At 39.4% G+C, this 24617-nt stretch overlaps 1 protein-coding gene across 5 annotated transcripts in view; it reads left to right on the top strand.

Annotated features, from left to right (window-relative positions):
* The first annotated feature begins 488 nt into the window (after positions 1 to 488).
* Positions 489 to 24617, top strand: part of PDS5B (PDS5 cohesin associated factor B) — a 194950-nt gene continuing 170821 nt past the window's right edge. For all 5 annotated transcript variants that reach the window (XM_025923648.2, XM_086713920.1, XM_086713929.1 and 2 more), the window contains exon 1: positions 489 to 604. The gene's annotated coding sequence lies outside the window, so the exon portion shown is untranslated. The remainder of the gene's footprint in view (positions 605 to 24617) is intronic.

Raw genomic sequence — 24617 nt, 5'->3', positions numbered from 1 at the left:
AGAATACTAGGTAAGAGTTACCAAATAAAGAGCAAAGTAGTTAATACCCATTTCATTTACACAGCACAACGTCAGTACTCAATTTCAGTGTTTTAAAACAATACCCAACTTTTATCCCCAAAGTTAGAGATCTATAACAATTTATGTGGTTTTCCCAAAAAGTCCAGGACCGCCGCAGAGGCAGAGAAATCATTGACAGCTGCGTGTCTGGCGGCCACCGCGGCCACAGCGGCGGCGGCATGTCCCCGTGGCTGCGTGCGCGCGCGACGGGGCGGGGCGGAGTCGGAGCCGGGCGCGCGCGCGCGCGCGGGGACGGGGCGGGGAGAGCCCAGAGGGCCGGCGGGCGCGCGCCCGGGGCTGTCTGGTCGGCAGGGGGCGCTGCGCACCCACGCCCCGCGCTGCCTGCCCCCGGGTGCTGTCCGCGGCGGTTCGATTGGAGCAGCCGCCGAAGAGCGCTTGGCGCCATTTTGAAGCGGAGAGGAGGAGGAACGGCCGGGCTGGCTGCGGAAGGGGAGGGGGGGGGGAGGAGGCGATTGGATGCGGCGGCGGCGGCGGATCCCGGAGAGCAGCGGAGTGAGAGGAGTAGCGAGTCGGGCACCCGGAGGTAGGAAACAATTCAGTTAACGGAAAGAAAATGTCTCTCTTCTCTGGTCTCCGTGCTCCATTTTTCAGCGCCCGCCACCGCGGCAGTGTCTGTGGCGGGGCTTAAGCGCCGCCCGCCTGCCAGCCGAGAGTCGCCTCCCGGCATCGGGGGCTGCAGCCGCCGGCTCCCTGGCGGCGGCCGGGGCAGGGAGGAGTGGGGCGCGGGCCGGGGGCGTGGGTCGGGCTGCGCGGTGGGGGTGGGGAGGGCCCCGCCGCCGGCGCGCTCCCTCCACGCCGCGGGCTCAGTCGCAGCCTCTGGAAATTAAACTTGCCGCCCTGGCCCCAGCCGGGGCGCCCGCGGCGGCGGTGGCGGCGGGCGGTGACCTTGCGCGCGGGCGGGGGTCCGCGCCCCGCAGCCGGGTCGCCCGCGCCCCGCCGCCTCCGCCTCCGCCCCTCCCCCCGCGTCCCGGCCGGCCGGCGGCTGTTTCCCGGGCGGCAGGCGGGCGGCGCGGTGCTCCTGTTGAATCCTCCCGCTGGCGGGTTTTCCCCCTTCCGGGCGAGGGGTGGGGAGCGCGGGTCCGGGCTGAACCCCGGGCGGCGTGCGGGCCTCGGGCGCCTTCGCCCCTTCGCCGGGTCCCCGCGCGCCTCGCCCGCGCCGCCCAGCCCTTTGCTCCGGGCGAGGAAACGGGCTGCCAGAGTGACATTTTTGCACTGTTACTTGCCAATCGTCGGACATAAAGCGCGCTACCCGCGCTCTCGGAGCTGGTGCTGGGGGAACCTGAGGACCTGGTGGAGCGAGAGCGCAAGTACTGGCTGGAGAGACTCCTCCTGGGCGACAACTGGGTTCTGGCTTTCCTTTAGGAAGCCTTGGAGTTGGAGTGACAATGAAAATGGTGTGCAGTTGGAAATAGTTAACATTTTTGCGCTGTTATCTTAGTGACACTTGAAAAGTTTTGGTCAGAAGAAAAATCTTGTATGTTGCCGCTGTTGTTTTTTGGTACGTACGTTCAAGCTGCGCCAAGCAGAAGTACAGTTATTTTGAGGGAGTGGATCTGAACCCTGAAATGCGGTGCCTCGCCTTCAGACTTGCCTTGTTACTGCCTTCCTTCCCGGGGAACGCGTAAACTCCGGGAAGGGTTTGAAAGAGCAGGTTGCTACCCTTTCAACACACGTTTTAAGAATCCTAACTAACCCGGTAAAAGAGAACCCTTTATTTTGCTTTGAAGGATGTGCTCTGAACGCTGTTTTCACACTTTTATTATGAAGTGATGGATGGGCAGTGCTGTCCTGAACGACCCTACCCTTACTAGTTTAGGAAACTTGGGATACAGCCTTTAATTTCGAAGGCTGGCCATAGGTCTTTAGTGAGTTGGGAGTCTTCTACTGTCTTCCTAATAAACTTTAAAAATTCAAGCGTGATTGTAAGAGCGAGCTGTAAATAAATTACAATTATTTCAAACTTGCATGGCAATACGATCATTGTTCTCAACTGACCCCTGTAAAGTTCCAAGCTAGAGCATTTTTCGTATTAACTTACGTAATAAGTAAAATAGTTAAAAACACAAAAATGGTATTAAGCAAAATAAGGGCTGGAAAGGACACTTCATATATGCAGCACATTTGTCAGAGATGTTAAGCATTTTTAGGAACAGTAAGATGAGCATTCCCATGGTTGTATGCAGGTCAGTTTGTGGAACAGTTAATCTTGTATCACCTGGTGATAGCAGAAAACCTAATTAAAATTTATACCGGTGAATATGTAGGTGAAAGTTTCAACATGGGACTTATGTTAGATGTATTCTCAAAAACTTAACTATAAAAAACACATCTTAGGTCCGAACGTTATTCCTTTGAAATAAACTTGCAAATACATAGAGAAAAGGTGCACTTTTGACACCTTTGATTACTGAAGTAGCTAATTTTTTTGCCTTTTTTTCTTTTTTTTTTTTTTTTGCTGTTTAAAAAATTACCATTTTTGCAGCTGGGTTTTACCTTAGGGGTTAAATATTTTAAATGACAAGGTAGTATTTGGATTGGTGTTTCGTTTTAAAGAACTTTTGTGCTCTTTATTATTTTCTCCTTTTCTTGAGATTGATTCTCCTTGTATGAGCTTTGTTTTCACAGCAGCTTTTGTATTCTTCCTGTTGCTTTTATTCCTGTCTAATTATGTCTGTCTTTTCCCTCACTTTTTCCAGGAATTGCGGGAGATAATGTGATGACAGTGATTCTTGTCATGAGATGTCATGAAATGTTGCTAAGGTTATTTGACAGGTAGTCTGAGCTGGCTGTTGATAGAAGTTGCTTTATTAAGTTTACTTAAAAATTGTTCTGCAGCTTTAACAGTCACAAAGAGTAACATTTTGAGGACTTGACTTTATCGATAACTTGGTAAACCTAACAATAAAGTGATACCCTGTATTAGAACTTGCCCTGATGAGGAATGATACTTTATGAGGAAGGGAATATTTTGGGAAGTTGTGTTTTGTTTTTGTTTTTGTTTTTTTGCTTTTCCCTCTTGAAGAATTAGGATTGTCCTTTGACTTCCTCATTGCAACTTTTTTGATCATAGGTGCCTAGAACTAACAATTTAACTGTGATTTGGCTTGGATGGCAAGTACTGTATATAAGTTAGCAAAGAATAAATTTATGTTTCCTTTGTTAGTGTTAGAGAGCTATAAAGAAACTTAAAGATGATCATCACCTTAGTTATGATATGCATGAGAAATTAGGTTCAGATTGTAATTTATCCAAAGTCACAGTCATATTCATATGGTGGAATTGGGGTAACTCTTAGTTTCTCATGGAAGCTTAGAAGCTTCTATATGGTCTGTATTGTTTTGTTTAGGATTTAAGTAATATTTAAAATTCCTGCCAGATAGCATATTATTCTTCATTCCCTTCTCCATTCATTCAATCAAGAAGTAATATTTCAAGGTTAACATCTGTTTCAGAGTCTGGTTTTAATAATTTTTATCTGGCATTCAGTCCACTTAAGTTGTCTCAGAAGATAACCTTTTGCATGTCTCTTTTCTGGAGTTAGTTGATCTTTCGTTGTGCAACGTTACTTGACATGGCATTCATTTATTCTTCTTGAAACTTGTAAGCCAGGGTGATTTTGAGGTTAGTATTGAACTTTATTTTGTTATAAGATGGATGTGTATGACTGTATTTTTTTCACTTTTAAACTCCGTTTGCTACACCAGTCATTTGTCACTTCCAGTTAAAATAGATATTTGGATAAAATTGTGTTTGGTTTGAGTATTCCTGTTTGGAAATGTTAAAAATTCCAGAAATACTTAGTTTAAAAGTAAGCCCAGTATTTTCTCTGAAAATGTATTTACTTTTGAAGCATATTTAAGAAGCTGGCAAATGGTTCTCAGTTTTGACTCCTCAGCGTGTAGAGGTCTGCTCTTCCTCACATTATAATGTTATGAAGCTGATTATAACCATTTTCCCCTATAAATGAAAAGGGTTTTTAGCCATTTCTCACTAGTGCAAAAATAGGGTAGGTTTGTTGCTTTGAGACTGTACATGTTTTAGGTGGGAGGGATGATCATGCACAGGGAGAAAATTATGAAGATTAAACTCAGATGAGCAAAATTTAGTTGCTTAAAGCCATTAATCTGAGATATTTAAACATATCTGTAATAGTTATTGTGTTCTAACGACTAGGCGTTAATAATAGGCAGTAATTAGAAGTGCTTAGTTTAGTTGCAAAACTTCTAAGTGGCTAAGGGGACTGGAGGAAGACTGGTTAAAGCAGGAAGCATCTTTAAAGGGCCATGACCTGGAAGTACTCCTCTAACCTGCCTCTCCCTTTGACAGAGAATGCTTTAACCTGATTCAGTTAAAATGAACAAATGTTAAGCTCCCATATGCAGAGTGCCAGAGATGATGCAATAACAAGGACTGAGATCTTGCCTTGTAGAAGTTTAGGGTACTGGTTGGCCACCTGCACCAAGGTGGTGGGAACTGAGAACCGGACAGTAAGATCCCTGCTGTTAAGGCTTCTTTGAGTAACAATTGAGGTTGCTCTTCTTTATGTGGGAGAATGAAATTAGCCAACACTAAATATAAAACTGATAGGAAGAGGGAATGTAATAACCATAAGCATTGCCTCTTTCTAGGAGAGGATGGTTGGGGGGGGGGGCGCAATAGGAAATGAGAGTTTGTGGTGCTTTGGGCAGTGTAGGGATTCTTTTTCTTTTTCATCTCAGAAGTGGTTTTAGAGTGAAGAGATCTTAACGAAAAGCCCCAGATGTATACCCAAAATCTATTTCCACAAGATATCCTCTACTAGCTGAAATTCAGTCAGGCAATTTTAGTCAACCTTCTGATATGGAGATGGGGGAGGGGCTGTGTGTGGATAGTTGATGGTGAGAGTCGTGGTTAAGGTTGTGGGGCTTAGAGGACTTTAAGTAATTTTATACTTTAGGTTAAAAGTTATACATGTATATGATAAACATTCTGATGGCACAAAAAAGTAAAAATAAAAGCTACTTGTCCTCCCTCCCCCCCCCCCCCCCCACAGGCAATCCACTGTTAATCGTTTCTAGAGAGTTTATTTTTCAAAAAACTTATACAAATAGTATTATATTGTGCCGTCCATTTTTTTTCAACTGCAATTTACTTTTTTGCCTAGCTAATGTCACAGAGCAGTTTTCATATTGGCACATATAGATCAACATAATTAAAAATGATTATTTTATGAGGATGTATCATGATGTTTTCTTTCGAGTGTTTAGATTGTAACAATTTACACTGACCAGTGGTTTATGAGTATGCCTGTTACATGTTCACCAACATTGGACTTTATTAAACCTTATGCTCCTTGCCAATTTGATACGAAATTTTTATCTTGTTTTGATTTGCATTTCTTTGATTATGAGTGAGGGTAATCACTTTCTTTTTTCTTTTTTTGGGGGGGTATATGTTTATTGGCCAGAAGTTACTTGTAGCACATACTTTAGATGGAGCTTGTTTTACTTGACTCTTTCTCCCCCTCCCTCGTCTAAAATGAACTGAGAGAGGTGCAATTTTTAGAGAGTTATAATATTTTTAGAGCCTGTGGCACCTTGAGGGGGGCATTGCTCTGAATGGAGAGACTACTACAGTGCTAGACTTTGAACGACCAAGGGCCAACATTGAGCATATTGAGAGCCCTTAACTTGGTGTTAACAAGGTGTATAAAGGCAGGAAGGGAGATTTGAGAGGGCAAATAAATTTTGTATAGGGCCAGCTCTGTCTTCTGTCTGCTTCTCCTGTCTCACTACTGCCTTCCACCTTCAATTGTCATTTGGTTTTTACTGTGCTGTCATTTCGTTTGCTCCTGTTCCCTGGCAGGGGTAGCAACCTTGACCTTGTTATTTCAAGAGTTCCTCCAGAGATGAGGGACACTTAGTTTTAATTATAAGGGAAACTGATTTTGCTTCAAACCAGTCAAAGGGAGCAGTTCTCATTTCTTACATCCTTTAGATCTATTTTCTGATGTTTAGTAGTACCTTTCTGTAGTTGATATTCTCCTAGGGTGTCAGAGGCCTTACATGCTGAACTGTACAGAAATCAGGGGATGTTGGCAGGACTACATGGACTTTGTTCCTGTTTAATCCCTACATACCACCCTCACCCCCAGCTTCACAGTTTTTTTTTTTTTTAATGAATTTTTTTTCCTTGTAGCCTTGGGAAGTGATAGGTTTAAAGGGCTTTTGTCTGTCACCCCCTCTGTCCCCAATCACAAATGATAACCATGTGTAAGTGATGTTAATTAATGTGACTGTGGTGATCTTTTCACAGTGCATGTGCATAGTATCAAAACATCAGGTTGCATACCTTAAATATGTACAATTTTTGTACATCAGAGATACAAAGCTGTTAAAGTTTTTGTCTAAAGTTACCGTACATGCTAGTTAACATCAGGTAGCTAGTCCTTTTTCATCATTACCTCTAGCCTTGGCCAGTGGTTCTCAAATGGGGGTGTTTGGGACACCCCTTCCCTCCCCAGTGTCTCACACCAGGACATTTGGCAAGGTCTGGAGACATTTTGGCTATCATAACTGGGGGAATGGGGGAGGGTGGTGCCACTGGCATCTAGTGGGTGGAGGTCAGGGATGTTAAACACCCTACATTGTGTAGGGCAACGCTCCACAACAAAAAATTATCTGGCCCAATGTATCAATAGTTCCAAGGATGAGAAACCCTGGTCTAGGTAGAATTAATCCGGGAAGCCCGTAGTTAACCCCAGCTCAACTGAACTAGGCCTGCCCACCAACTCTTGGTAGTAGCAATCCAGCTATTTCAAGGCTTTCGTTTAGTTTTATGCTCAAAATGGCAAGCTTTGAAATACAAGTCTTGAGCACTTTTTTTTTCTTTGTCTCTTTGGTAAATTTCTTTTTGGCTATTGACTTTCCTTCTCTTCTCCCTTTATGATATAATATAATTGGGGTCAAAGCTTTGTAGTTCTAGTTGGGAGTTTGGAAGGTCAGTAGCATTTAAGACTTGAACAGCAGTGGAGCATATGTAGGCATTTGATGTAATGCTTGATGAGCAAAGCCCTTTCTAAGGAAGGCAAAAGAGCTTGGTGGTTAAGCCTGTAGACTTGACTTAGGTTTTTATTCTGTCTCCATTACTAGCTAGCTTTGTCACCATGGGCAAATTACTAATTTTGCTAAGCCTCAGTTTCTGAATCTGTAAAGTGTGCGATAATAGATATCTCACATTTAAAAACAGCTTAATTCAGCTATAATTCACATACAGTATAATTCACTGAATGAACGTGTACAATTGTTTTCTAGTACATTCACAAGTTTATGCAACCATCGCTGCAATCTGATTGTAGAACGTTTTTATCTCCCATGAGAGAAACCCCAAACGTGTTAGTTGTCACCTCCTATTACCACTAATCTCATTCGTTGTTGTTGTGTTTTTTTTTTTTTTTTTTGGGTGGGGGGCGGATAAGTCAGACCAAATGCTTACCCTGGTGCCAAGATGGTAAGTACTCAACCAAAAAACCATTAGAAGTTGGTGCAGGGATACTGTATTTGTGCAAAGTCCATTCATATCACTTTAGAGAAGGCCAAGATGGAAAATTGTTTGTTAAATGGTATATGTTATATACTATACAAGAAATTCATGCTCCAAAATATAAAAATAAAAGATATTTTTTCAATTATGAAATGTATATTCAAGTAGGAAGAAAGAAACTGGTTGTATAAAATACCAGTTATAATTAGAAAATAATTGAAAACAAGGCAGAATAAAGTGTTTTCAGGAAGGTGTAAACAAAATATCTGAAATTGGGAATTTGATAAAAGGAAATTGATTAATCATGTCAAGCTGAGAGTACAGGAATCATGAAAAACCTCTTGAAGTGAGGGACTTTTTGGCCAAGTCTTAGATGATAAAATATGAGACCTTGACTCCTAAGAAGAGCCCTTGAAGAATGCTATACTTCTTGAGGTATTGGTGGTACCATCATCATCATCATTTCTTGCTGCCTCATGCTCCTGCCAAATGTTGCCTCTGGTAGCTTCATCCATGGTCTTTTTTGATGTTTCTAATCTGTTGTATTTGGGAATTTATCTAAATGCATTAAGTAAAGTTTTAGTGAGAGGTTGATGTCTGTGACAAAAGGATATGAATATGTGGCCTTATGTTGTCTCTTTGAATTGCATTTTTCGTTTATTTTCTGATTTAATTGGGTTTATTGAGTAAATAGTTCCTAGACAAATTAGGCTGATAAAAATGTTTTCTTCTTCCAGGGCTTCTACTATGAACTATATCCCTGACCTCTCTCCTAAATATCCTGTCTTCTTTTTCTTGTATACTGTATTGGACACAGTACCTCCATTACAACATATTCAGAACTGAATTGCTTTCCTCTACCTCTACCCTTTAACATCCTGTCTGGGTTAATAACACAGATACCTTTTTTTAAGTTGTAAGGGATGACTAGATTTGTTATCAAGTCAGAAACCTGGAGTCTTCTTGATCTTTCTCCTTTACTTCTCATATCCAATGAATTACCAAATCTTGTTGATTCTGATACAGTATTTTCAAAGGTATTTATTTATTTATTTATTTATTTTTTTAACGTTTATTTTTTTTGAGACAGAGAGAGACAGAGCATGAACAGGGGAGGAGCAGAGAGAGAGGGAGACACAGAATCTGAAACAGGCTCCAGGCTCTGAGCTGTCAGCACAGAGCCCGATGCAAAGGTTTTTTAAAAAAATAAATACTGTATGCATATTAGTACTTCAAAAGTGAAACAGCAAAAAGAGGAAAAAAGATACACAATCAAAAGTTTCTTATTCATAGCCTTTCCCGTCTGTCTAGTTCCCAAATTTCTACAGTAGTTTACTCACGTTATTGATTTCTTACATATCCTTCTGGGGATTTAAAAAATACAGCCGTTAATAAGTACATTTATCCCATCTTTCTCTTTTCCCCTCCTCCTGCCCCCAGATGTTTTACATTAGTGTTGGAAACTAACTGCTTTGCCTTTTACTTTCTCTCTCTCTCTCTTTTTTTAAGTTTGTTTATTTTGAGAGAGAGTGAGAGAAAGTGAGAGGCGGAGGAGCAGAGAGAGAGGGAGAGAGAGAGAATCCTAAGCAGGCTCTGGCACTATAAGCTCGAAGCCTGATATGGGGCTCAAACTCCCGAACCTTGAGATCATGACCTGAGCTGAAATCAGACTCTTAACAGGGCCACCCAGGTGCCCCACCTTTTACTTTTTTTTTTCCCCACTGAACAATATACCTTGGAGATCTTAACGCAGCAGTGTATAAAGTGCTAGTTGCTTATGCACGCTCTCTACTTCTCTCCACTTTTCAAAAGCTGCTGTTCCTTTTTACTTATGAACCACAATTTAACTGGTAGTATAAAACACCAGTTATCATAAAATAATTTAAAAGAAGGCGGAATAAAGTATTTTCTTTTAAAGCCCATTGGTGGACAGCTGTATTGTTTCCAGTGTTTACTGTTATAAAAATTATAAGAATCTTGCATCAAGCAACACTGTTGCATATATCATTGTGTACATATGCCCATGTGTCTGTAGGATAAATTCCTAGAAGTGGAATTGCTGGGTCAAAGAATATAACAGGTATAATTTTGATATTGTTAAACTGTGTTTCATAGACGTTGTAACAATAACGTGTATATGAGAATACTTGTTTCCCTATACCCTTGCCAACACAGTGTATAATCAAGCTTTCTGGATTTTTGCCAATACGATAGGCGAAAAATGGTATCTCAGTGTAGTTTTAATTAATATTTCTCTTACAAGTGAAGCCAAGCATCTTTTCATATGGTTAAGAGCCCTCTATATTATTTTTTTTTCCTGTGAACTCTCTGATTTTAATCTTTACCCATTATTTTCTGTCCATTTGGGGATTCTTAAATTTCTCTTCAGTCCCTGTGCCATTGGTTGGTTTAGTAAGTGTAAACATGACTTGCTTGTTTGCATGCATTTGTCTTCTGACAGGTATCTGCTTACACCATCACTCCCTTCTAGGCTATCTCTTAGACTATTAACAGAGTGATATTTCTTTTTTTTTTTTTTTTAATTTTTTTTTCAACGTTTATTTATTTTTGGGACAGAGAGAGACAGAGCATGAACGGGGGAGGGGCAGAGAGAGAGGGAGACACAGAATCGGAAACAGGCTCCAGGCTCTGAGCCATCAGCCCAGAGCCTGACGCGGGGCTCGAACTCGCGGACCGCGAGATCGTGACCTGGCTGAAGTTGGATGCTTAACCGACTGCGCCACCCAGGCGCCCCAACAGAGTGATATTTCTAATCATGAATTTGAGTGTGTCATTTCCTTGCTTTAAACTCTTCAGTGGCTCTTCACGCCCTTTGTAATCCAAGTATCTTAGTATTGGCATGGTACCTACCTGCCTTGCCAGCATTTCATGTCACTTTGTGTTAGGCTCGCTCAGCTCCCAAAACACTGCTCATAGCTCCCTACTGTGTTGGACCTTTTGTCTCTCTGTCTTTACGTGTGGTATTTCTCTTCGTGCAGTGGTCATTCCTGCTTGTTCACATGTCCAAACACCTGCTTTTCATCCTCTACCTAATGGAAAGGTTTTTCTGATACATGACTCTTCTTTTGGGCAACGTGTTGTGCTCTTTTCCCCTTCTCACAAGACCCTGTGTATACCTTTATAATGGAAACCGTCATGTCATGTGTTCTTATTTGTGTGTTTTTTGCCCTTATACGGTTAACCTTTGAGGCCATGAACTTATAGTTATTTTGGAACCTAGCAGAATATTTGGCACTGGTAGATGATTAATATTTACTGAATACACACAAATGTATGTATATATACGCTAGATATAAGTCTGGACAACCCAAGACTAGGTGGAAAAAGGGAAAATTAATACAGTGAGCTCATGAATTGTTTTTAAATTTATTTTTGATATACTTATATATGTATTATATATTCTATATATTTATGTTCTGTATTTACATATATTTATATTAAGGTGTAAACTAAATACAGTGAAATGTACAGATCTCACTTTGATGAGGTCAATACCCAGTGCCCAAAAGATGATATTGAGCATTTTTGTCATCCCAAAAGGTTCCCTCTTTGCCTTTTTTATCCAGTTCCCTCTTCCCCAAGCACTCTGATATCTAACAAGGTAGATTAGTTTTGTTCTGTGTTCATGCAGTGTGCTTTTTTGCATTTAGCTTCTTTTGCTTAGCATTTCCAGATTTATCCATGAAGTGGAATATATCAGTTTTTCTTTTTATTGCTTAATTAAATTAAATTGGATGAATATACCACAGTTTATCTTTTCTTCTGTTGATGAACATTTGAGTTGCTTCCAGTTTTTTACCATTAAGAATAAGACCTATGCGTGTCTTCTTGCAAACAGTTGTTTTCATTTTTCTTGAGTAAATACCTAGGAATGGAATTGTGAGTTTATAGGCAGATGTGTGTTTAACTATGTCAGAAATTCCCACATTTTCAAAGTGATTTTCTACTTTATATTCCCACCATGAATATATGAGAATTCTAGTTGCTCTACATTCTTGCCAACATTTGGATAATCAGTCTTAATTTTAGCCATTTATAAGGTATGAAATGGTTTCTCATTGTGGTTTTATTTTGGATTTCCTTGGTGGCTAATGATGTTGAGTAGCTTTTCATACAGCTATTGATAATTAGTGTATTTTCTTTTGTGAATTTGTCTTCCAAGTTTTCTGCGTGTTTGAAAAATTGGTTATCTTTTTATTGGTGTGTAATATAGTCTGGATACAAATTGTCAGATCAATGTGTTAAGAGTATTTTCTCCTAATTTGTAGTTTGTCTTGTTTTTTCTTTAATAGTGTATTTTGACAAAGTCTAAATAATCAAGTTTTTTCTTGAATAGATATGCCTTTTGGGGTGCCTGGGTAGCTCAGTCTGTTGGGCGTCCGACTTTGGCTCAGGTCATGATCTCGGGTTCATGGGATTGAGTCCCATGTCAGGATCCGTGCTGACAGCTCAGAGCCTGGAGCCTGCTTCAGATTCTGTGTCTCCCTCTCTCTCTGCCCCTCTCCCGCTCATGTTCTGTCTCTGTTTTTCTCAAAAATAAACAAACGTTAAAAAAATGAAAAAAAATAGATTACGTTTTTTGAGTCGTAAGAAGCTTTGCCTATCCAAAAGTCATGAAAATAATTTCTTGTGCTTTCTTTTAGAAGTTTCATAGTCGTAACCTTTACCTATAAGGCCATGATCCATCTTGAATTATTTTGCATGGTGTGAAGTAGGAGGTTAAAGTTCATTTTTAAAAATACATTTAGGGGCGCCTGGGTGGCGCAGTCGGTTAAGCGTCCGACTTCAACCAGGTCACGATCTCGCGGTCCGTGAGTTCGAGCCCCGCGTCAGGCTCTGGGCTGATGGCTCAGAGCCTGGAGCCTGTTTCCGATTCTGTGTCTCCCTCTCTCTCTGCCCCTCCCCCGTTCATGCTCTGTCTCTCTCTGTCCCAAAAATAAATAAACGTTGAAAAAAAAAATTAAAAAAAAAATACATTTATCCAATTCCAACACCATTGTTTGGAAAAAAAAACAAAAACGAAACACCTTTTCTTTGCTGCAGTGATTAGCCTTTGTGTCTTTATTCAGAATCCTTTGAACTTATATGTGTAGATCTATTTCTGGACTCCATTCTGTTTCATTGATCTATTTGTTTCTCCTATGCCAGTGTCACAGTGTCTCTATTACCATAACTTTTGGAATCAAATAGTGTGAATCCTCCAACATTGTTTGGCCGGTCTGGCTCTTTTGTGTTTCAGGGTCTCAATTTCTATAAAAAGAAAGTCTTTTGGGATTTTGATTGGGATTGTGTTGCTCTGTAGATATATATAGGGAAAACTGATCTGTACCAATATTGAATGTGGTAGTTAGCCTCTCACATGGTTCCCATTGATCCCTGTCTGGTATTTGCACTGTTTCATAGGCCAACTTGCACATTGATTAGGGTTGATGTGTATGATCAATAGGGTATGGGAAAAGTGATGGTATGTCACTTCTAAAATTAGGTTAAAAAAAGATACAGTGGCTTGTTACTGGTCTTTTCCTCATCACTCACTGTAGAAAAAACCAGATGCCATATTGTAGAGAGACCTAATGTCAAGACCGTGAAGGGTCTGAGTTTTTACCTTACTTGCAAGCTCTCAAGTTAGCTTACTACAGTTTCATGGGTGCTGATAAAAGACATGAGGCCCCTGGGTCAGATTGGAAAGACTGTCACAATTACAGGAGGAGTAGCTAGGGTTTTGGCATTTTTGCACCAGTTCCTTGAGTTCCATTTCACACCTGGTAACATGAAGATGACACCTACATATGCAGTGGGCTATGTTTCAGGAGAGGAACTTTGGACACGGGGAACCTGGATATTTTTATTTATTTTTTTTATGTTTTAAGTGTTTATTTTGAGAGACAGCATGAACAAGGAGAGGGACAGAGAGAGAGAGGGAGAGGGAACAAGGGAGAGAGAATCCCAAGCATGGAACCTGATGTGGGACTTGATCTCATAAACCATGAGATCATGACCTGAGCCAAAATCAAGGGTCAAATTTTTAACCTACTGAGGCCACCCAGGCACCCCAAAACTGGATATTTTTAGATGTGCAGTAAGCATACCTGCTCTTTGCTTTGGAGGTGACTTTCTTTATCTTCTAAGTCTGTTCATTTTATAGATACCTTTGAAACATAGTTTAGAACAAAGGGCAGTCCATCCTCAGTTGCAAAATGTGCAGAAATGTAGGTCCCATGGATTATTGTCTCCTAACATCTACGTGACAAAGAACTGGGGCTTTCTGCCAATAGCCTCGAGTGACCTTAGAAGCAGATCCTCCTCTAGCCTTCAGTTGACTATTATTTATTTGACTACAGTCTCATCAGAGACCCTTGATTCAGACTCACCAGCTAAGCTGCTTCTGGATTCCTGACCCTTAGAAACTGAGATAATTTTGTTTCAGCTGTTAAGTTTTGGGATTGTTTCTTACACAGAGATGACTAATACAGTTGTATATCTCTCCTTTTATTTAGTTCATCTTTAACATGTGTTGTAAACGTGTGTGGAAGATCTCTACATCAACCTATTAAAGTGGATTTTTACATATTAATGTGTTAACATATCAATCATATAATGTGATGTTATGTTAATGTGTTAATTTATATACATGTAATAAAAAGTAACATTTTGGGGCACCTGGGTGGCTCAGTCCATTAAGTGTCTGACTTCGGTTCAGGTCATGATCCTACTGCTTGTGAGTTGGAGCCCCGTGTTGGGCTCTGTGCTGACAGTTCAGAGCCTGGAGCCTGCTTCAGATTCTGTCTCTGTTTCTCTGCCCCCTTGCCTGCTTGCGCTCTTTCTTTCTCAAATATAAATATTAAAAAAATCTTTTAGGGGCGCCTGGGTGGCTCAGTTGGTCAAGTGTCCAACTTTGGCTCAGGTCATGATGTCACAGTTCGTGGGTTCGAGCCCTGCGTCAGGCCCTGTGCTGACAGTTCAGCGCCTGGAGCCTGCTTCAGATTCTGTGTCCACACCCCTCCCCTGCTCGCATTCTGTCTCTCACTCTCTCAAAACTAAATAAAACATTAAAAATTTTTTTTAGACAGTAACATTTTAATGTTCTCTGTAGAGATCTTACATGTATTAAAAATCTTTTTGATGCTATTACAAATGAAATTTTGTAAATGTTCTTTGTATACAAAAATGCCATAGTTACTTTAAATTGAGTTCAGATTCGTTTAGTTCCAGGACTCTTTGTAGATTCTTTAGGACTTTCTTTACAAAAATAGTCAGATAATTTGTGAATAAGACCGTTTTATTCCTTTCTTTCCTCATCTTACAAGCTTTTTCTTTGTCTTGCCTTATTGCACCATCTCACATTTTCAGTCTAATGTTAAAGAGCAATGGTGAGAATGGACATCCTTGTCTCGTTCCTGATCTTAAGGGAAAACATTGTCCTTCACCATAAAATAGGATGTCAGCAGTGGGTTTTTTTGTAGATTAAAAGAAATCAGATGGAAGATACTCCCTGTTTTACTGAAACTTTTAAATTATGAATGGGTGTTAAATATTGTCACACATCCCCCCCCCCCCCTTTTTTTGTATTTAGTGAGATGATTGTATGGCTTTTATTCTTTATTCTGTTATTTATTTTGGTGAAATATACTTATTGATTTTTTTTTTCTAAAGGAAAGTTTTTTTTAATGTTTATTATTGAGAGACAGAGAGAAACAGAGCATGAGCAGGGGAGGGGCAGAGAGAAGAGGAGACACAGAATCCGAAGCAGGCTCCAGGCTCTGAGCTGTCAGCACAGAGCCCGACAGGCCTTGAACTCACAATCCGCAAGAGCATGACCTGAGCCACCCAGGTGCCCCTATTTATTGATTTTTGAAAGTGATACCAATCTTGCATTTCTGGGATAAGCTTACATGATCATGATGTTTTGTCCACTTACCTGTTTTTGGGTTTGTTTTGTTAAGGATGTCTGTGTTCTTGATAAATACGGTTTATGATGCTTTTTTTTTTTAAATTTTATATTTGAGAGCAAGAGAGAGCACGTGCCAGCAGGGAAGGGGCAGAGAGGGAGACCCAGAATCCTAATTAGGCTCCAGGCTCCCAGCTGTCAGCATAGAGCCTGGTGTGGGGCTCGAACTCACGAACTGTGAGATCATGACCTGAGCCAAAGTCAAGCAGTTTGTGGGTTATTTAAGTTGTCAAATCTTTTGGCATATGGTTTATAATTTTCCGTTGTGATCCTTTTAATGCCTGCAGGATTTGTCATGATTGGTCTTTTATTCCTGATGTTGGTAGTTTGTATTTTACTTTCTTCTGTTCTTCGTCATTCATGCTAGGGCTTAGTAATGTTATTTCTTTTCACAGCTTTTGGTTGGCTTCTGGTTTTATCTTGATAATTCTGTCATTCTTTTTTCTGTTGGTTTAATATTTTTTTCTGGCTTTTTTGAAAAAAAAATTAAGCTTTATTTTTGAGAGGGGGAGAGAGAGAGAGAGACAGAGAGAGAGAAGCAGAGAGAGGGAGGGAGAGGGAGGGGGGGGGGAGAGAGAGGGAGGAGCAGAGAGAGGGAGACAGAATCCGAAACAGGCTCCAGGCTCTGAGCTGTCAGCACAGAGCCCGACGCGGGGCTCAACCTCATGAACCACAAGATCATGACCTGAGCTGAATGAAGTCGGATGCCCAACTGACTGAGCCACCCAGGTGCCCCTTTTCTGGCTTTATGTCTAAATGTGGAAATTTAGACATTTAAACTTAAGACTTTGTGTTTAAATATAAGCACTTGAAGCTATCCTTTCTCCTCTAAGCATTGCTTAATTGCGTGTTTAATGTTTACATATTGTATTTTCATTATCAGTTAAAAATATTTTCTAAATTTCTTTGTGATTTCTTTGACTCATGGAGTATTTAGAAACATGTTGCTTGATTTTCCAGGTATTTTGAGTTTTCATAGATAGTTTCTTATAGTTGAATGCTAATATGATTCTGTTGGGGTCAGAAAACATACTCTAAAATTTCTGCCTTTTGAAATTTGAGACTCATTTTATGATGCAGTATATGCTCTATGATACAGTTGGGTCAGATTGGTTAATAGTGTTTAAGTCATCTATATCATAATCAAAACTTTTTCTTTGTATATAAAAAATATTTTAGGGGTGCCCATCCCCTGCTTGCACTCAGTCTCAAAATAAACAAACATAAAAATATTTAAAATAAAATATTAAAAAATACGTAACATAAAAGGTGACAGTAAAGGATGGGAGAAGAAAACAGGTTAAAAAAATACAACACATAGCAAACAACAGACTTGATTAAAAAAATACAACACACGTAGCAAATAACAGACTTAAATTCAACCATATAAATATTGTTAAATACAATGTTTCCTAAAACTCCAAAGACAGAAATTGCTATATAAGTAGGTTTAATATTAAAAAAACAAAATGAGGGGTTCCTGGATGGTTCAGTCGGTTGTGCATCCATCTCTTGATTTCGGCTCAGGTTATGATCTCTTGGTTGGTGGTTCAAGCCCCCCAGCGCTGAGCCTGCTTGGGGTTCTCTCTCTCCCTCTTTCCCTGCGTCTCTCTCCTTCTCTGCCCCTCCCCCATGCATACACGCATGGCCACACACACTCTCTCTCTCAAAATAAATACTTAAAGAAAAAAAATGAATGAGATCTTGGCCTTCTGCGACAACATGGATGCTAATAAGTTAAAGACAAATGCCAAATATGTCTTTTATATGAGGAATCTAAAAAAAAAAAAATAAGTAAACAAACAGCAGAAACAAACCCATAAATACAGAGAACTGATGGCTGCCAGAGGGGTGGAGGGTGAGGGGATAGGCAAAATGGGTGAGAGAAACTGGGAGATACAGGCTTCCAGTTAAGGAATCATTAAGTCATAAGGATAAAAGGTACAGCATAGGGAATATAGTTTTTGGTACTGTAATAGTATTGTGACAGATGAACTATACTTGCAATGAGGATAGCATAACATAAACTTGCCATATAACTATATTGTACACTTGAAACTAATGTAACATTGTATGTTTACCATATCTCAATAAAAAAGGAAACATTTTTAAAAATGAAAATAAAGTCCACTAAATATATGCTGTATATAAGAGATGCATTTTAAGAACAAAAACAGGTTAAAAGTGTAATAATGAAAATCATACATCATGAATGTAAATAGTAAACACAGGAGAAGTTGTGTACTTACATTAATAACAGAAAAAAATGTAACTTCAGGTGTGCCTGGGTGGCTCAGTTGGTTAAACATCTGACTTTGGCTCAGGTCACGATCTTGTGGTTTGTGAGTTTGAGTGTCTTCTTGGGCCCTGTGTCGACAGCTCAGAGCCTGGAGCCTGCTTCAGATTCTGTCTCGCTTTCTCTCTGCCCTTCCCCTGCTTATATTCTGTCTGTCTCTCAAAAATAAATAAACATTAAGAAAAATCTTTTTATTTTATTTTTTTTTATTAAAAAAAATTTTTTTTTCAACGTTTTTTATTTATTTTTGGGACAGAGAGAGACAGAGCATGAACGGGGGAGGGCAGAGAGAGAGGGAGACACAGAATCGGAAACAGGCTCCAGGCTCCAAGCCATCAGAGATCGTGACCTGGCTGAAGTCGAACGCTTAACTGACTGCGCCACCCAGGCGCCCCAAGAAAAATCTTTTTATTAAAAAAAAAAAGGGGGTGGTGGTTAACTTCAGTAAAGAATTATCAAAAGTAAAAAGGTCAATTCATCCAGAAGGCATACCAATACTAAATGAGAATCCACCTAATACCAGAGAGCCTGAGGCAAAAACTGCATTAAGGAAACACATGAAGCAAAAGCTGATTAAGTTATAGATATAAAAGTTATAGGAAGAAATGATTAAATCTACAATTATAGCTGGGAGTTACAATACCCCTCTCTTAACAAGTGAAATGGGGGGGCGCCTGGGTGGCGCAGTCGGTTAAGCGTCCGACTTCAGCCAGGTCACGATCTCGCGGTCCGTGAGTTCGAGCCCCGCATCAGGCTCTGGGCTGATGGCTCAGAGCCTGGAGCCTGTTTCCGATTCTGTGTCTCCCTCTCTCTCTGCTCCTCCCCCGTTCATGCTCTGTCTCTCTCTGTCCCAAAAATAAATAAACGTTGAAAAAAAAAAAAAAAGTGAAATGGGTATAAAATAACCTATAGAGATATAGATCAGAGATCAGCAAACCACAGGGCAGATCCATGGCCCTCTGCCTGCCTTTATAAGTAAAGTTTTATTAGAACACTGCCATGCCTATTCATTTCCATATTGCCATGGCTGTTTTCACACTACAATAAGAGAATAGCCACTGCAAGGGCTATAATCCACAAAACCCAAAATATTTTTTTAAAGTTGTTTGAGAGAGAGAGAGAGACTGCAAGCAAGTGGAGGAGGGGCAGAGAAAGAGGGAGAGAGAATCCCAAGCAGGCTCCATGCTGTTAGTGAAGGGACCGATGTGGGGCTTGAGCCAGCAAACTATGAGAACATGACCTGAGCTGAAATCAAGAGTCGTATGCTTAACTGAGCCACCCAGTTGCCCCTATTTTAAATCTTCTATTGGCTTTTTAAGCTAAACTGCTTTGTAATTTTTTAGTGGTTGCTCTAGGAATTACAGTATTCATGATTAACTTTTACATTTTATTTTGCACTAACATGCTATTTCATGTAAAATGAAAGAACTTTACAAAGTATAATTATATTTGACCTTTGTGCTGTTGGTGTGTTATCTTTTGCTTCAGCACAGTTCTATGTTTGCTTTAGTCACTAGTCTCTTGAAGAATTTCAGAGAAAATAAATGAGATAGTCCTTGGTATATACCTACATATTATTTCAGGTTTTCTTTCTTTCTTTCTCTTTCTTTCTTTCTTTGTTTCTTTCTTTCTTTCTTTCTTTCTGTCTGTCTGCCTTTCTTTCTGTCTTTCTTTTTCTTTCTGTGTACATCTAAGTTTCAACTGACGTCATTTCCCTTCAGCTTGAACAACTTCCATTAACATTGAATAATGCATAAATAAATTGATAAAGTCTTGAGTCTTAGTTGAATATGTTTATGTTTTTTAAGAGTATTTTTGCTGGATATAGATTCTGGGTTGATAGTCTTTTTAATTACTTTAAAGATGTATATTTACTGTCTTTTGGTTTCCATTGTGTCAGTTTTCAATAATTTGATTTATATTTTTTCTTTTCCTTTTTTTTTTCTGCTACTATGTTTAGAGTTAGCTGAGCTTATCAGATTTGTAATTTGATATTTTTCACCAAATGTGGGACATTTTAACCATTATTTAAAAATACGTTCCCTGTTCTGCTGTCTCCGCTCCTTTTGAGATTCTTGTTATTCTGCTTAAAATTGTACTATAGGTCTCTAAGTCTGTTAACTTTTTAAAATCTTTTCCCCTCAGTTCTTTAGATTGAATAATTTCTACTGCTCTGTCTTCAAGGTCACTGACTCTTTTTTATGTTTTTTTTTAATTTGCTTTTAAGTATCCCTGCCCAAATCTTTTTTTTTCTTTTCTTTCATTTTTCAACTTTATTAAGCTGTAATTAACAAATAACATTTTGTAAATTTAAGGTGTACAGCATGATAGTTTGAAACATGTATATATTATGAAATGATTACTACAGTAAGGTTAGTTAACACATCCATCACCTCACATAGCTAACATTTTCTGTGTGTTGTGAAAACATTTAAGTTTTTTTCTTAGCAGCTTTCAATTATATAATATGTATGGGATTATTAACTATAGTCACCATGCTGTACGTGAGATTCTCAGAATTTATTCATTTTATAACTGAAAGTTTTTACTCTTCAAAAAAGTCTCCCCATTTCTCCCATACCCCAGCCTCTTGCAACCACCAATTTACTCTCTATGAGAGTTCTCCTTTTTCAGATTTTACGTATAAGTGAGACTATTTGGTATTTCTTTCTCTGATTCATTTCATCTCGCACAGTGCCTTCAGGTTGCATCCATGTTGTTGTAGATGGCAAGATTTCCTTCTTTTGCTTGACTGAATGAATGCATTTTATGATATACACATACATAAAATACACCTTTATCAAGTCATCAACTGATGGACATTTAGGTTTCCGTGTCTTTGTTACTGTGAACATTGCTGCAGTGAACATGGGGGTGCTGATATTTTAAGCCCATTTTTAAATACTATACCCTTCAGTTCTGGTATTTCACTTGGTTCTTTTTTTTTAAATGATTTTTTTTCTTTTTAAAAAAAAATTTTTAATGTTTATTTTTGAGAGAGACAGAGACAGAGCATGAGAGGAGGAGGGGCAGAGAGAGAGGGAGACACAGAATCCAAAGCAGGCTCCAGGTTCTGAGCCATCAGCACAAAGCTTGACATGGGGCTCAAACCCACGAGCTGTGAGATCATGACCTGAGCTGAAGTTGGACACTTAACTGACTGAGCCACCCAGGCGCCCCTAAACGATTTTCATTTATCCACTGAGATGTCCCATTGTGACCATATTCTTCATTAAGTTTTTCAACATATTTATAATAGCTGCTTTAGCATCCTTGCTTGTTAGTTCACTCTTCTGAATTATTTCATAGTATTTTTCTCTTAACTGCTTCCCCCCCCCCCTCCTTGACAGCACCTCATATTTTCCTGCTTATTTTCATGTCTAGAAAGTTGTAATTGTAGAGTGGACATTGTGGATGATATGTCATCTCTAAATTCTCTTTATCTTCCTTTGGGGAGTATGATTAAATTACTGGCTGATCATCTTGAACTTGTGGAGGCTTGGTCTTATATTTTAGTAAGATGGGTCTATAGAAAGCCTGAGGTGTTTTCTAATGCCTTGTAACTTGGTTGGATTCAAACTCCAAGCTCATGTCTCTGCAATGGGAAGCAGCTGACATTGCTGCTGAATTCTTTCAGCTTTCCAGTTGTTTTCCGCTGGGCTCCTTGGAATCTTCTTTAAGCATATACAATTCAAGGGTTTTTTTTGTTTTTTTGTTTTTGAAGAATTTGAAGAGTTTATATTAGTTTTTGAGGCTTCTCTTGCTATGGCTAACTCCTTTACTGAATTTCCTCTCTGAGTTTTCAGCCACTCTGTGGCCATGAACTTCAATAAAACTTCAGTTTTCTGCCTGAGGTATAGTGGACTTGTGTTATTGCAGTTGAGGAGTGCCCTTTGAAAAAAGCTGTATAAATTTGAACACTGTACTTCTTTTCTTTCAGTAGTCAAATTTCCCAATATCTACCTGCTCTTAGTTGCTTTGTTTTATCTTTGAGTCATTCTTAAAATTATTTTATCCAGAATTTAGGGGTACCTGAGTGGCTCAGTTGGTTAAGCGTCCAGCTCTTGATTTTGGCTCAATTCATGATCTCACGGTTCCTGAATTTGAGCCCTTCGTTGGGTTCCACCCTGATAACATAGAGCTTGCTTGAGATTCTCTCTCTCTCTCTCTCTGTCTCTCTCTGTGTCTCTCTCTCTCTGTCTCTCTCTGTGTCTCTCTCTGTCTCTGTCTCTCTGTCTCTGTCTCTCCCCCCCCCCCCCCCGCCTCTCCACTGCTTGTAGCTTCTCTCTCTCAAAATAAATAAACTTTAAAGAAATATTTTCTACAGAATTTATAACTGACATCTGTGGAAGGGTTAGTTTTAGGAGTAGACAAAAGCTACTCCACCATTATTAGAATTCTTCACAAACTAATTTTCATTCATTTCAAATTAGGCCTTTAGGCATAGTTGCTTTTAACACACATCTTATTTTAGGATTACACATTTTTAGAGTAAGAGAAGTTTGCTCTTGCTTCAATTACATACACTTGGTCTAAATCAGTAATTTAGTGAAGAGTTGGGAGCTAAAGAATGTTTACAAAAGCTGGTGAAAGGGATTATATTAAAGCTATATTTCTACTGCTGTTCCTTCTTCCCCTTTTTAGCACAGACTTCATAGACAGCATTGGGAACACATAGATCAGATAATAATGGAAAAAAAGTCATTTTTCAATTGTCTTTGACCTTCTCTTAATATTTCTGCTTTGTGGAAAAAGTACTAAAATGTAAATGTTGCAGCTGCTTCTGTCTTCAAAATTTGTGTTCATGATTGGACTGTTGGATATCTATTTATGTTTAAATGTTTAGCTAGGTACCAGCTCAGGTCCAGCGGACCCTTTAGATTCATTCTACAAAAATTTGCCTTTAAACAGATTAAAAAAGAAAAAAGTGTGTGTAAGAGGGAACTAAATGGATTGGTTTAGAGATGGCACATACGTCTTCTAAGAGATTTATTGTTTTGTGCTTTCAACACACATCTAAAGTTAACATTAATGTAGTCATTAAAAATACTAGTACATTAAGGTGTTGTTGATTTTTAGTTTTCTTGAATTTGGACAGCATCTATTTTGTTATTTTAATGTGAATATAACTATAAGAAGGTAGCACAAGCTGGGGAGGGGCAGAGGGAGAGGGAGAATCAGAAGCAGGTTGTGTGCACTATCAGCACAGAGCCCAGTGTGGGGCTTGATCCCATGAACTGCAAGATCATGACCGGAGCTGAAATCAAGAGTCTGCCGCCTAACTGAGCCTCTCAGGTGTCCCAAAAAGGTAGATTTTAAATTTGAACTTGCTCCTTTAGAAAGTAAATGCATTTGAAACTTAATGTTCTTCAGTTAAATTCTAAAGTATTTTTGCTGATAGAAGGAAAGTGAGGTACACGATAACCCCCAATATATGATAGTTAACTTTTTCTTTTTAGTTGGGTGTAATATGAGGTGGAGAAGAGAAGGGTGGACACATTCAGCCCTTTCTACAGTAGTCTAATCCTAAATAACATTTCCATCTTTATTAATTAGAGTTTGATTAGAGAAGTAAAATTATTGTAGTGATTGATTTTTTTTTTTTTTTTAAATGAATTGTGGGATCTAGGTATACACTCCTGAGTGTGGTGCTAGGCTTAAGTCAGTAGGGATGACATGTGGGAAGGGAAGATAGACATTAAGTTGGGGGAAGTAAGGTTTTGAAACATACAAAGATCATTTGGAACTTATGGAAATAGCTAGAACCTGTAAGCCCAAATTTCAACCTTCATTGCTCTGTCATTGCTTCAAAACCTGCAACTTTGATGATGTGCATAATTAGTAGGTATGGCACACCACAACTTTCAGGAAGTATGGCACAGTCTCAACTTCCAGTTTCATCATTGCTGCATCCCTAGGTGGAAACTAAGATCCGTTGTGGAGCTGCACACAACCTGCCCTAGTATTACTTGGAAAAATGAAGGAGATCTAACAGGAGCTAGGGGAGCTGTGGGCCCAGTTGCTGCCTCATGCCAATGACTATGGGCCCAAAGATCCATGACAATGTGTGAGAACTACAAAACTACCTGACTTCATGTTGAAGTTCTACATATGGCTGTTTCTTCACTTTTATTTTCTAAATTTCATGGGAATGTCTTTTGAGGCCAACCCTAACTCGCAACCTTGCAAGGAGTGAAATTTGGAGAAATGTAGTTCCGGCCTAGCTAAGATGACAATAAAAAGCCATCATAGTCCATTCTTTGATACCATGGCACCTATAGACCCCTCTTTTAATTATATTTAACTTACAAAGACAATTGGAAAATTATGCTTTTGATGAACATAATGCAACTATCCTTTGTCCAACTGATAACATACAAATATTCTTCCTAAGATAGGAAAGAAAATTCCTTTATCCATAGTTGGGTTCATTTTTTTTTCTGCTTAAGTCACATTTTCTACTTAATGTCCTGTAACTTAAATATTGATATGAAATTAACTACTATTAGATGATTGTAGAAAGATAAAAAGTTTATATATACATATATATGTGTGTGTGTGTGTGTATATATATATATATATGTATAGTGATTTCTTATATCAAAACGAATAGTAGAATGTTCATTTCTGCAACTAGTCATGCGGTTGTAATTGCTATCTATGATTGCCTTCTCCTGTCATTCCACATTCCCTGTGTTCTTGGCAAGTACCTCAGCTGGTTGTGGTTGCTTGCCTGGTAGGGTGACTCAA

This window comes from Puma concolor, chromosome A1 (genome assembly GCF_028749965.1).
Source record: "Puma concolor isolate L17-30 chromosome A1, mPumCon1.1.hap2, whole genome shotgun sequence".
Taxonomy (NCBI): domain Eukaryota; kingdom Metazoa; phylum Chordata; class Mammalia; order Carnivora; family Felidae; genus Puma; species Puma concolor.
This window is presented reverse-complemented; position numbering and strand designations above follow the sequence as displayed.